The sequence below is a fragment of the Lactuca serriola genome, chromosome 6 (genome assembly GCF_051521515.1).
Source record: "Lactuca serriola cultivar US96UC23 chromosome 6, Lser_US96UC23_V15, whole genome shotgun sequence".
NCBI classification, from domain to species: domain Eukaryota; kingdom Viridiplantae; phylum Streptophyta; class Magnoliopsida; order Asterales; family Asteraceae; genus Lactuca; species Lactuca serriola.
This window is the reverse complement of record NC_136413.1, coordinates 129,223,364-129,235,392: the sequence shown is the minus strand read 5'-3', so window position 1 is coordinate 129,235,392 and position 12,029 is coordinate 129,223,364.

Here is a 12,029-nt window from a genome sequence, read left to right as displayed (position 1 = left end):
GAAGCTTATCGGTTTAGGAATTTAAAAGGGTATTTGATGGGAACGCGTGCAAAACGGAAGAGTTTTTCTCTCTCATGCATAATCATAGGGGTTGCTAAACTATCACGCGTCAATCACCTCAGGAAACGCTTTGATTTTCAAGAAGATTTGGGGGCGGATTCTTCTCTCTCCTCTACCCACGGTATAAAGGGTAAAACCTAAAGTCTTTTACCTCTTTACTGCACCAAATATTCAGAGAGCAAGAAACGATTATTTTCTCCCACTGTTCATCGTCTTCTCCAAAACCACTCTTCAATGGCGGACTCTTCTTCTGTTCACGCTACCTCCCACATTCTGCCTATCCGACCTCAGCAAAGCCTGATCATTGATCTCACCCCACATGCCTACAACGCCTTCATGTTCCCAATCGTGGAGTGTCTTAAGCACTCTCCACTAGTTCAACCATTAACCAAGGCTTAAATCGTTCCAATGGAATGCTTGTCACAGATCTTCTCAACTGCCCACTATGACAAGTCTGTCGATCGCATCTTCTTCGACATTCTTGATACCAAATCCTCCATCTCCAAACAGCGATTTTGTTCGCTTCTAGGGTTCGAGCCTGATTAGTCTAGGGTTAACCCTGAGTCTATTTCCCGTGGGACAGATGTTCTCCATGTTTTACAACATGGGATACACCGAAATTCTAACCACTGTTACCAAGTTCAAGAAATCATGTCTTCCTCCTCAGTGGAATGGCTTCTTCACTGTGTTGTTCAAAGGATTATCAACTATTTATGACAATTCTTTACGGGCTGTACCACGGTGTAAATCTCGACTATGGCTCGGTTTTATGGCAGCAGTTGATTCAAAGCCTCGCTTCTACTTCTTGCAATTCTGAGATTTCTTATGCCAGATTCTGGACACTGGTCACAAAGTGGGCAATGGACAAGTATCATGTCCCTGTCGTTGCTGATTCTCCACTCTCCTCCATCGCAGTTTTCCACACAACAAAGATTATTGTAACTGATGCTTCCAAATTTCAGTTCGTTGGCTCAATCCCTAAGTCAATGTATGCGTGTGTTCCAAGGGATAGTCGCATCATCAAGACTTACAAGGAGTTTCTTTGTTCAGGACCTAGAGAGCTCACTCCAGAAATGATCCAATCTATCCACGACAATGACAGGCCTGCTCCTAGGGGAAAGAAACCAAAAAAGGGGAAAGACAAGAAAGTTGTCAAAGGAGCGAAAGGTCCTTCTCCAAAGAAGCGAAAACCATTGAAGGCAGCTCAATCACCTCCACCTAAGAAGAGGAAAACTCAGCCCAGGCGCAAACTCATTCTCGCCTCTTCTTCCAGTGAATCAGAGGATGAGAGTTCAGACTCTGAGGAGTCGCTTCGAGGTGACACTCCTCCTCGTTCGCCTTCACCTGAGGTACCTATTTCAACTACACTAGTATCTCCTGCCCCAATCTCTATCTCTATTTCCATTCCCCCCATAACCTCCACTACTCACATACCACCCACCTCTATCCCTGTACCACCTCCTATCTTCACAAAAGCTACCACAACAACCACCACTGGAGTTAGAACCAACGTATCTGATACAGGGGGCTCATACTTCAGCACCCAAACACACACCCGCTACTGAACATACTTCCACACCCGAACCTACTCCCACAACCGAACCTTCACCTTCGCCTTTATCTCCCAATCACTCAGCTGATGATGAGACTTTTCTTGGAGGAGAATACATGATGTTTGACTCGGTCTACTATAGTCTGTATCAAGTTCAAAGTGATGATGACAATGATGCTCCAGTCACCAAAAAGCATCTCAAGGATCTTCATGAGAAAATCGACAGTCTCATCGCTTCCTCCTCTTCCTCTCGGTCCACTATCTCAGAGGCTGCTATTCAGGGGCTAGTTGATACGTTCACCAAGGCACATGAAGCCTCCATCAACTCTGCCACTGCTGCGATCGACGCCTCTACCCAGGCGTGTGCTGCTGCGACCGAAAAAGTCGAAAAACTATTTGTCGATGCTAAAACTTTTTTAAAGTCTTTACAGGGAGCCGCTGATTCCAATGCAGCGAAGCTTGACTCTCTAGTCGAGAAGCTGGCCACTTCTTTCGCATCCGAATTGCAATCCTTTGCCAGTCTTCGTCAGTCTCTCGATGATGACAATAAAACCTTCCATGCGACTGTTGAGGAGCGCTTGAGAAAGCTGCAAGCAGATGTCGCTTCAGAGAACTCCGTGATGGATGCTCTTGCTCGCAAGACCACTGCTCTCAAGGTCAAGACTCTTCAACTTTTCCAATCAGAAAAGGAAGTTGCGTCTCTCCGATCTAAGCGTGCGGTTATCTCCACGTGTGTTTTGGATGTCCACGCCGCCCTCACCAACATTATTGAAGCCCATGATCCCATCTTGAACTATTCTGTGAGGCGCACTCTAGCTGAGAAGCTTGCTCCCGCCCTTGACCTACTTAGTAAAATTGAAGGGCTTCCTGAGTTTGTGGCCCATCCAAAACAAGGGGGAGAAGATGTGTCTCAACCGCCTCCTACTTCTTCATCAACTAATGCAACCGAACCTCCTCCAACGGGTCAACCTTCAAGTTCGGGTGCTAAAGATAAAGGGAAGAAGATTGCTGAAGACAGTGATGGTGATGATGATAAAGAGACCATCGCTGATCTCTTGAAGAAACAAGGTCGGGAAAAGGATGCAGACATGAGTGCTCGTGTTGCCAGAGAGGCTGAGGCGAACGAAAGAAAAATGAAGGAGGCTCATGATATTCTTGAGAGTAGAAAATCTCTATTTCCTCCGTGGACTCTCGGGAAGCTTGTCAAAGAAGCAATTGATACTCCCAGCATCATGTGGCTCGAACCAGTGATTTCCTTGGATAGGGTCAATTCTGTCGACTCTCAATTTGATATGCCCTTGACCCGAAAGGCCTTCATTTTTCATGCTTTCTCTCATGTTGCTGATGTCCCTCACCCTCACCCAAAAGTTGATAGGGAGCTTTTTGAATTTTATCTGAGGTTTGCTCAACCTTAGTATCAGACATGGAGTGCTCAGAAGATAATTAACGTTCAGATCCTCAAACCTTTTAAGGATGGGAACTTCACAAATGTTCGGTTCAAAGTGCTGAGGGGGTCTGCTAAAACAGAACATGCTATTTCGCTTGCTGATCTTCCCAACCTGAATCCACATGATTGGATCATTCTGCACAACATTCTCGTCACCAACGAAGCTGAATACAGGCCAATCATTGATCACTTCAAAAGGATGTTGGTCTGCTACATCATGGTGGTCGCCAAGATGGATCAGGAGATCGCAAGTATTTTCAAGAAAAAGCCTACCATCTCTCCTGTTGGTTCTGCAAGTGATTTAAATATGATATAGATGGGAAGAATCGACCAGAAGCGGAGCTCTGTATTGTTCACAAGGAACGAAGGCCAAAAATGCCTGTTCGCCTTGGCAGATAAGCATCTGTATACCACTGCATGCTTGGAAGATGTTCTGGGAATCATCAATCGATGCAAGCAGAACTCTGCAGATGACAAGAAGTATTTTGATGACATGATCTAGTGGTATATTCGGTTCCGATAGACCATCCTTGCCCTCATTCCACGTCTGTTCGAAACCACCAAGAAAGTTCCTGCAGCTGGACCCAGCAAGCCGAAGTGATATCTCGCTCCAATTGATGCAAAGGGGGAGATTGTAGGGTCCATTATGTGTTGTGTCTTGGGCTCGTTCTATAGTCCAATTTTGTATCCGGATTGGGCCTGTCCATCCGTGAGTTATTTCTAGGGTTTAGTATTTATAGATGCTTGCATGCATCTTAGTACGTAAGATTTGGAGTCGATCATTCATAGAAATTTTTCTATTTTATCGTTTGTAACCCTAGTAGCCTCTACAACGGAAGTTCTTTGTCGAGTTCTGCTGAGGCTTGAATCTATTAAATCATTCGACATATTTTTATTCACTCTTGTGTTTGATATTTCAGTTTATGCATTTGTGATTAACCTGTTTAAAGATCTAAATGATCAAAGAGTTTCTGAACTCATCACAACGCAAAGACACAAATATACCAAGTCGAACAAGAGGGTAATCGATTAACTTGAAACATGGGAAGAGAACGTGAAGCTGGAGATTGATTAAAGAAAAAAATGAGTTTATTAAAAGAAAGAAAAGCTTAATAATTGATTGGAGAAGGATAATTATCTGGTAATGAGTTTTGAATCTTGATGATCGATTGTAGAAGAAGAAGCAGAAGCGGCGGATAAGAAACGATGGGAGTTCGATTTAGGGCTAATATTCTAAATTTATATTTTCTTGTTAAGTGATATCGAAGAATATTAATTATCTACCATAATTAACTATGCAAAGATTACTATATTACCCTTAAATGATTTATTTAATTATTTATTTTTTCCTAAATTCCTATAGGTGCATTCATGCACACAATAGTTGTTAGAAACATTTGAACCTAGCTCTCTCTCTCTCTCTCTCTCTGTCTATATATATATATATATATATATATATATACATATGGAGGAGTGAATATACCCTTAAGGGTATATAAGATTATGTATCCAAACTGTGACATCCCCAAAATCTCGGCCAGAAAACACTGCTTTTCATTTATGCTTTTAAATAATTTCAGAGTAAATCCTTTTGATTTGAAAGAGTTGCGGAATTTCTTCCCAAACAAAACATGATAAAATAATATTTATCAAAGCATTTCATCAAGAGATGCATTTTCATTATATAATCAAAACTCGGGATGTCATGTTCCAATACAGACCATAAAACATAAACGATAAACATTACAAGTCATTCAACAAATATATACATATACAGACTTGTAAACAAAACAACAAGATGATCCATCCATCTTACGCCCTTGTGCCACTTCCTGTAATACAAATAAAACTGAGTGGGTCAGGCTTGGGAGCCTGGTGAGCATATAGGGTTTTCAACCCACAATAAATAAGTTATATTTAATTTCACCAACCAATCACTATCCCGATTACCCATTCCCGTTATCCTCACTTTACGTCCCTAAAACAACAACTATCTCAAGGGACCTAATCTAGGATTTTCATCGGGACTGACATCACTGCGAAGGGGTTTCCTCAACAATAGACATCCTAAAGGCAACCATGAGGGGGATAGAGTACACCGGTGAACACATCGTTCACAACACCTACAGGTTATGAACCTGCTAGCGTTCCACTAGACTGTCTAGAAAGAGTCCGTGGTCGTTATCCATACTCCGCTGAATAACAAGATCAACAACAACAACAACATCGAGGCCTCTCATCTGTTTATTACACACCAACTATCTACCCATGTTCTACCCAACATATTAGTAGATAACAATATATATTTTCATACATAGTTTAAAACCTGTATATCATTTTCATTCAATATATATTCCACATAACAGAGGAGGCATACCACATAACACGTATTCCATAGAAAACAATTCAGATCTATGAGATAGAATAAAGTGAATATCCATTCACGCATACAATCACAAAATATACACATAACAAGTATATCATATAAAATACTTCATAGTTACTTGTTAGAAGAAAGTAACTACACCCTCACACATATAAACCACAATTTACTTAATACACTCAAACCGCACTTGTATTATTATCGCGTTTATGAAAGGTAGTATACACTCACTTGATCAGAAGATGATCGGACAGCACTACGACTTGCAGTAGTAGTAATCCACAGCAGATCTGGAAGATCTCCACAAAAATCGAACTTCTCGCGGGCAGAGCTTCGGCTCGGGAACCGCACTTCTCGGGATCTTTGGGATCTCGGGACTTGCCTCGGGGCTAGAGTATGAAACCGGGGCTTCGGGGTATTTCTGGCACGCAAAACGATGCAAAACAGGAGAGAGAAGAGAAGAAATTGGCAAAATAGTCGGCTGCCTTCGGATCCCTTTTATAGAGGCTGGAACCTCGGAGTACGCGGGGCGTACTGCAGTACGCAACGCGTACTGCTTCCGAAATCGTCACTGCATGCGTCATCCGAAGTGTCGACACTCTCGGAGTACGCGGGGCGTACGTCGGATCGGACTGGTGACTCCCCCTTCGGATAATGCCGGATTTTTGATTTAAAAATAAATACAATTTATTTATCAAACTTCGGAAATTCATATCTTCTTCATACGAACTCCGTTTTCGACGTTCTTTATATCCACGGAAAGGTGAGACTACGCTCTACAACTTTCGTTTAGACTCCGTCGGCTAATTTTAAATTTATTTTTATTATTTATTTTTAATAGGCCGCGATAGAAAAACTTCGTTATAAATTCATAACTTCTTCGTTTGACGTCCGTTCTTGCTTAACTTTTCATCGCTTCGATACCAACAATGAGATCTTCGATTCTCATTTAGATTGTTTCGGCTAAAGACCGCTCGATCTCAATTCGAGTATTTCAGGCTGCACACTGCTAAGTCGAAACTTCGATAAATCATAACTTCCTCATACGAAGTCAGATTTGGGCGTTCTATATATATTCGGAAACCTCGTTTCAACTACTACAACACTAACCAAAGATATTAAGTTTATTTTACACTTAAATTTTAACGCTTATTTTTATTCTTAATTAATCAGACCACATAATTAAGCAATTAAGCACAAAACACATAATACTGAAATAATACATTCTTATTATTTCAAAATGGGTTACAAAGGTTAACCGAGACTATTACATTGCTAAAAATGGCAAGCCCGGAAACACAGGCATTACAATTCTCTCCACCTTAGAATGATTCCGTCCCCGGAATCACACATCAACAAACAAATGCGGATAGCGACCCATCATGTCACTCTCCGTCTCCCAGGTGAGATTCGGCCCATTCGTGTGTTTCCATCGGACAAGCACTAACCCACCCATCTTGCGTCGCAATTTCTTAGTCTTTCGGTCAACAATTGCCTCTGGTTCCTCAATCAACCTTTTGTTCTCATCAATTCTCAATTCAGATATTGGAATTATGTCGGGAACTTCTCCCGTGAACTTCCTCAAATAACACACATGAAAAGTTTTATGAATTCCATTCAGTTCTTCTGGTAATTCGAGCTTGTAAGCTTGGTTCCCAGTCCTCTGAAGAACTTTAAACGGTCCTATAAACCTTGGACTCAACTTTCCCCTTTTACCAAATCTTATAAGTCCCTTCCACGGCGAGACTTTAAGCAAAACCGAATCCCCAACCTCAAAAGTTATTGGTCTCCGCTTCTTGTCAACATAGCTCTTTTAACGATCCTGAGCTGCTAACATTCTTTCCCTCATTATTTTCAACTTTTCAGCAGTTTGATGAACCATCTCCGGTCCCATAAACTGCTTTTCCCCAGCCTCAAGCCAACAAGACGGCGTACGACACTTCTGTCCATACAAAGCTTGGTAAGGTGCCATCTTAATGCTCGAGTGGAAACTATTATTATAGGAAAATTCTACCAACGGTAAATGTTCATCCCAATTACCTAGGAATTCCAGAGTACATGCTCTCAGCATATCTTCAAGTGTTTGTATCGTTCGTTCGCTCTGACCATCAGTCTGCGGATGGTAAGCTGTACTTAAACACAACTTGGTACCCAATTCCTCTTGTAGACTTTTCCAAAACCTCGATGTGAAACGGCTATCACGATCCGACACAATCGTTAACGGAACACCGTGAAGCCTCACAATTTCCTTCACATAAGAATTCGCAAGCTTCTCCATAGACCATTTCTCCATGGCCGCTATGAAATGCGCACTCTTAGTGAATCGATCAACGACCACCCAAATCATGTCGTGACCATTCTTTGTTTTGGGCAGTTTAGTGACAAAATCTATAGCAATGTCTTCCCACTTACCCATAGGCATAGGCAAAGGTTCTAAACTCCCGTACGGTTTCTGATGTTGTGTCTTGACTCTCGCACAAGTCACACACTCGGCCACATACTTTGCAACATCAAGCTTCATCGTCGGCCACCAGTAGTAGGGTTTCAGGTCCCTATACATTTTAGTGCTACCCGGATGAATCGAGTACATGGTCTTGTGAGCTTCTTCCATCAGAAGATCTCTGACTCCTCCTGTCTTAGGTATCCAAATCCGATCTTGGAACACCTTCAGTCCATGACTGTTTACACCGAACACCAACGTTTTGCCCAAACGTTCCTCCTTTCGGTCATTCTTCTCAGAAGCCTCGCTCTGAGCTTTCTTTATACTTTCCAAAATAGTCGAGACAACTTCAATTCTCAATGCTCTTGGCCTTTTCCTTTCAGGATTGACTTTCCGACTGAGAGCATCAGCAACAACATTAGCTTTACCGGGGTGGTAAAGTATCTCGTAGTCGTAGTCCTTAAGTAATTCTAGCCAGCGTCGTTGCCTCATATTCAACTCCTTCTGATTAAAGAGATATTGGAGACTCTTATGATCAGTGAAAAGTTTGCACTTCGTGCCATAGAGGTAATGCCTCCATATTTTCAGAGCGAAAACTACCGCTGCCAACTCCAAATCATGAGTCGGGTAGTTCTTTTCATGCTCTTTCAGCTGTCGAGACGCATATGCTATCACCTTTTCTCTTTGGGTCAAAACACAACCCAATCCAACCCCAGACGCATCGCTATAAACAGCGAAGTCTTCAACTCCATCGGGTAGAGAAAATATCGGTGCCTCGCATAGCTTCTCGAATGCTTCCTTATGCTTCTCACTCCAAGCATAAGTAGCTCCTTTGTGGGTCAAAGCTGTCAACGGAGTAGCAATCGAAGAAAAGCCTTGGATAAACCTTCGGTAATATCCGGCTAATCCTAAAATGCTTCGAATCTCTGTGGGACTTTTCGGTTGTTCCCACTTCGTTACAGCTTCAATCTTTGTTGGATCAACCATTACCCCTTCTTGGTTGACCACGTGACCAATAATTGGACTTCACGAATCCAAAAGTCACATTTGGAGAACTTAGCATAAAGCTTCTCCTTCTTCAAAACTTCTAACACTTCCCACAAGTGTCTGCCATGCTCCTCCTGGCTTTTCGAGTAAATCAGAATGTCGTCTATGAACACTATCACGGATTTATCAAGGAAAGGATTGCAAATCCTATTCATCAAATCCATGAACGCTGTCGGAGCATTGGTTAGTCCAAACGACATAACCAAGAACTCGTAGTGTCCATATCTAGTTCTGAATGCGGTCTTCTCGATATCTTGCTCTCTTACATTTAGCTGATGATATCCTGACCTTAGATCGATCTTCGAGAAATAGCTCGAACCTTGCAATTGATCAAACAGGTCATCAATCCTCAGCAACGGATATCTATTCTTTATTGTTGCCTTGTTCAGCTCTCGGTAATCAATGCACATTCTCATGCTTCCATCTTTCTTCTTCACGAATAACACCGGAGCTCCCCAGGGTGATGAACTAGGTCTAATGAAACCTTTGTCCAATAACTCCTGAAGTTGCATCATCAGCTCCTTCATCTCCGTCGGTGCTAATCGATAAGGTGCTTTTGCTATTGGCGTGGTTCCTGGCAACAAGTCAATACGGAATTCCACTTGTCGATCTAGTGGTAATCCAGGAAGATCTTTGGGAAATACTTCCAGATAATCACACACCACTAGAATATTCTGCTTCACCTTCTTTTCCTTCTTAGCATCGATCACGAATGCTAAATAAGATGTACACCCCATGGTCAAACATTTTCTGGCTTTCATCAATGAAATGATTCCAGAATTCACTCTGCGTTTATCTCCATACACCATAAACGAATCTTTCCCAGGCGGGTTTACTTTGACTATTTTCTTCTTGCATAAAATTTCGGCGTCGTTGGCGCTAAGCCAATCCAATCCAAGCACGATGTCGAAACCATTAAGTTCGATAGGCAATAATTCCTCGTGGAACTTATTCCCATTCAGATCAATTAAGATGTTTTTCATGCAATAGCTAACAGGTACAAACTTGCCACTAGCAAGTTCGACTAATAAGGCATTATCTAGTCTAACAACAGGCAAAGCTAGCTTTCTACCAAATTCATGCGATATAAAGGAGTAATTGGCTCCAGAATCAAATAAAATTTGGGCAGGCAATTCGTTAACGAGAAAGGTACCTGAAGCGACATCAGCTTCATCTTTAGCAGCTTCCAGTGTCATCTGGAATGCTCTCGCCTTTGGCTTTGGCGAAATGTTGGGTCTAGCTGCCTCCTTCTTCTTCGGGCAGTCCCTCGACATATGACCCTCCTCACCACAACCATAGCAAACTTTCTTTGTGAGGGTACACTCATTGGCATAGTGCCCTGGCTTTCCACACTTGTAGCATGTGTTCGCCACCTCACATCTTCCATGATGCTTCTTCTTACATTTTTCGCACCATTTCGCTTCACCTCCACTTCCCCTCGAACCAGACTTCGAGAACTTGTTTTTCTTGTTCGACCCTGAAGTTCCATCGAACTTCCTCTTTTCACCAACATCAATTCTTTCCAGACCCTTTTCCTTCTGCTGGGCCTCCACATTCTTAGCTGCACGAATAGCCGTTTTCAGAGTGGTTGCCATCTTGACTGTCGGACCAAAGTCGGCAGGCAGTCCATTAGCAAACCTCTCAATTTTGGAGAGTTCCGTTGGCACTAGGTACGGAAACAACTTCATCTTCTCAGTAAATGCAGTAGCATAGTCATCTATGCTCATCTTCCCCTTCTTCAAGTTTTGAAACTCATTGTTCAGATCAATCAGATCTATCTCTGAACAATACTGCACCCTTAACTGTTCCAAGAACTCCTCCCATGACATTTTCAGGGCTTCTCCTCGTGGCATAGTATCTGCCAACAACTTCCACCAACTCAAGACTCCAGTCTTCAGTTGTCTAACCGCAAAGAAGGTCTTCTGTTTGTTGCTACAGTTGCAATTTTCAAATACCATCTCCATCTCGGAGATCCAATCCATTATCTCAACAGGCTTTGGGCTCCCAGAAAGACTTGGCGGTTTGGCGCCCAAGAAATTCTTGTACATACGCCCATCCTTGTTGTTTCTCCTTTCTGGATCGTTCCTTCGTTCCCCTTGAGTCCCAACTTGACTCATCATGCGACTATTGTTCCCTTCCTCCGATTTCTTGGGAATCAATTCAGGTTCCTCAATAGGTATGATAGGTTCATCCCTATTATCCAACATCCGTCGCATCTCATCCCTTTGTTCGGCTAACATAGCCCGAATCAAGGCTTGCACCGCAGCCATTGTTATTGGTTCTGGTGTTGCTGCTACAACAGGTATCTGCTCAATCACTGGCGGTTGATTCCTGTTTTCATCCGCGTTTCCAACGCCACTCCTTGTTCTCACCACTTTTGATCTACACACCGAATAATTTCACCTTATTACTCCAAACGATTACATGCTAGTTCTAATATCATATACATACGCTTAGAATCCTAAACACATAAACCTTCAGATCCGGTTGGCAACAAACCGTAGATCCGAACAAATAATATCATATATGGCAACATATAACATTTAGCACATAAAGCATTTTAGGAAACTTTCCTAAAATAAACTAGTGCTTGTGTCTAAAATCCAACAGACACACATCTCAACATTCCATTTAGCATTCTAAGTTTAAGTCTAGAAATCCTACAAATTCCTAGTTCGCTTGAACTAATGCTCTGATACCAACTGTGACATCCCAAAAATCTCGGCCAGAAAAGACCGATTTTCATTTATGCTTTTAAATAATTTCAGAGTAAATCCTTTTGATTTGAAAGAGTTGCGGAATTTGTTCCCAAACAAAACATGATAAAATAATATTTATCAAAGCATTTCATCAAGAGATGCATTTTCATTATATAATCAAAACTCGGGATGTCATGTTCCAATACAGACCATAAAACATAAACGATAAACATTACAAGTCATTCAACAAATATATACATATACAGACTTGTAAACAAAACAACAAGATGATCCATCCATCTTACGCCCTTGTGCCACTTCCTGTAATACAAATAAAACTGAGTGGGTCAGGCTTGGGAGCCTGGTGAGCATATATGGTTTTCAACCCACAATAAATAAGT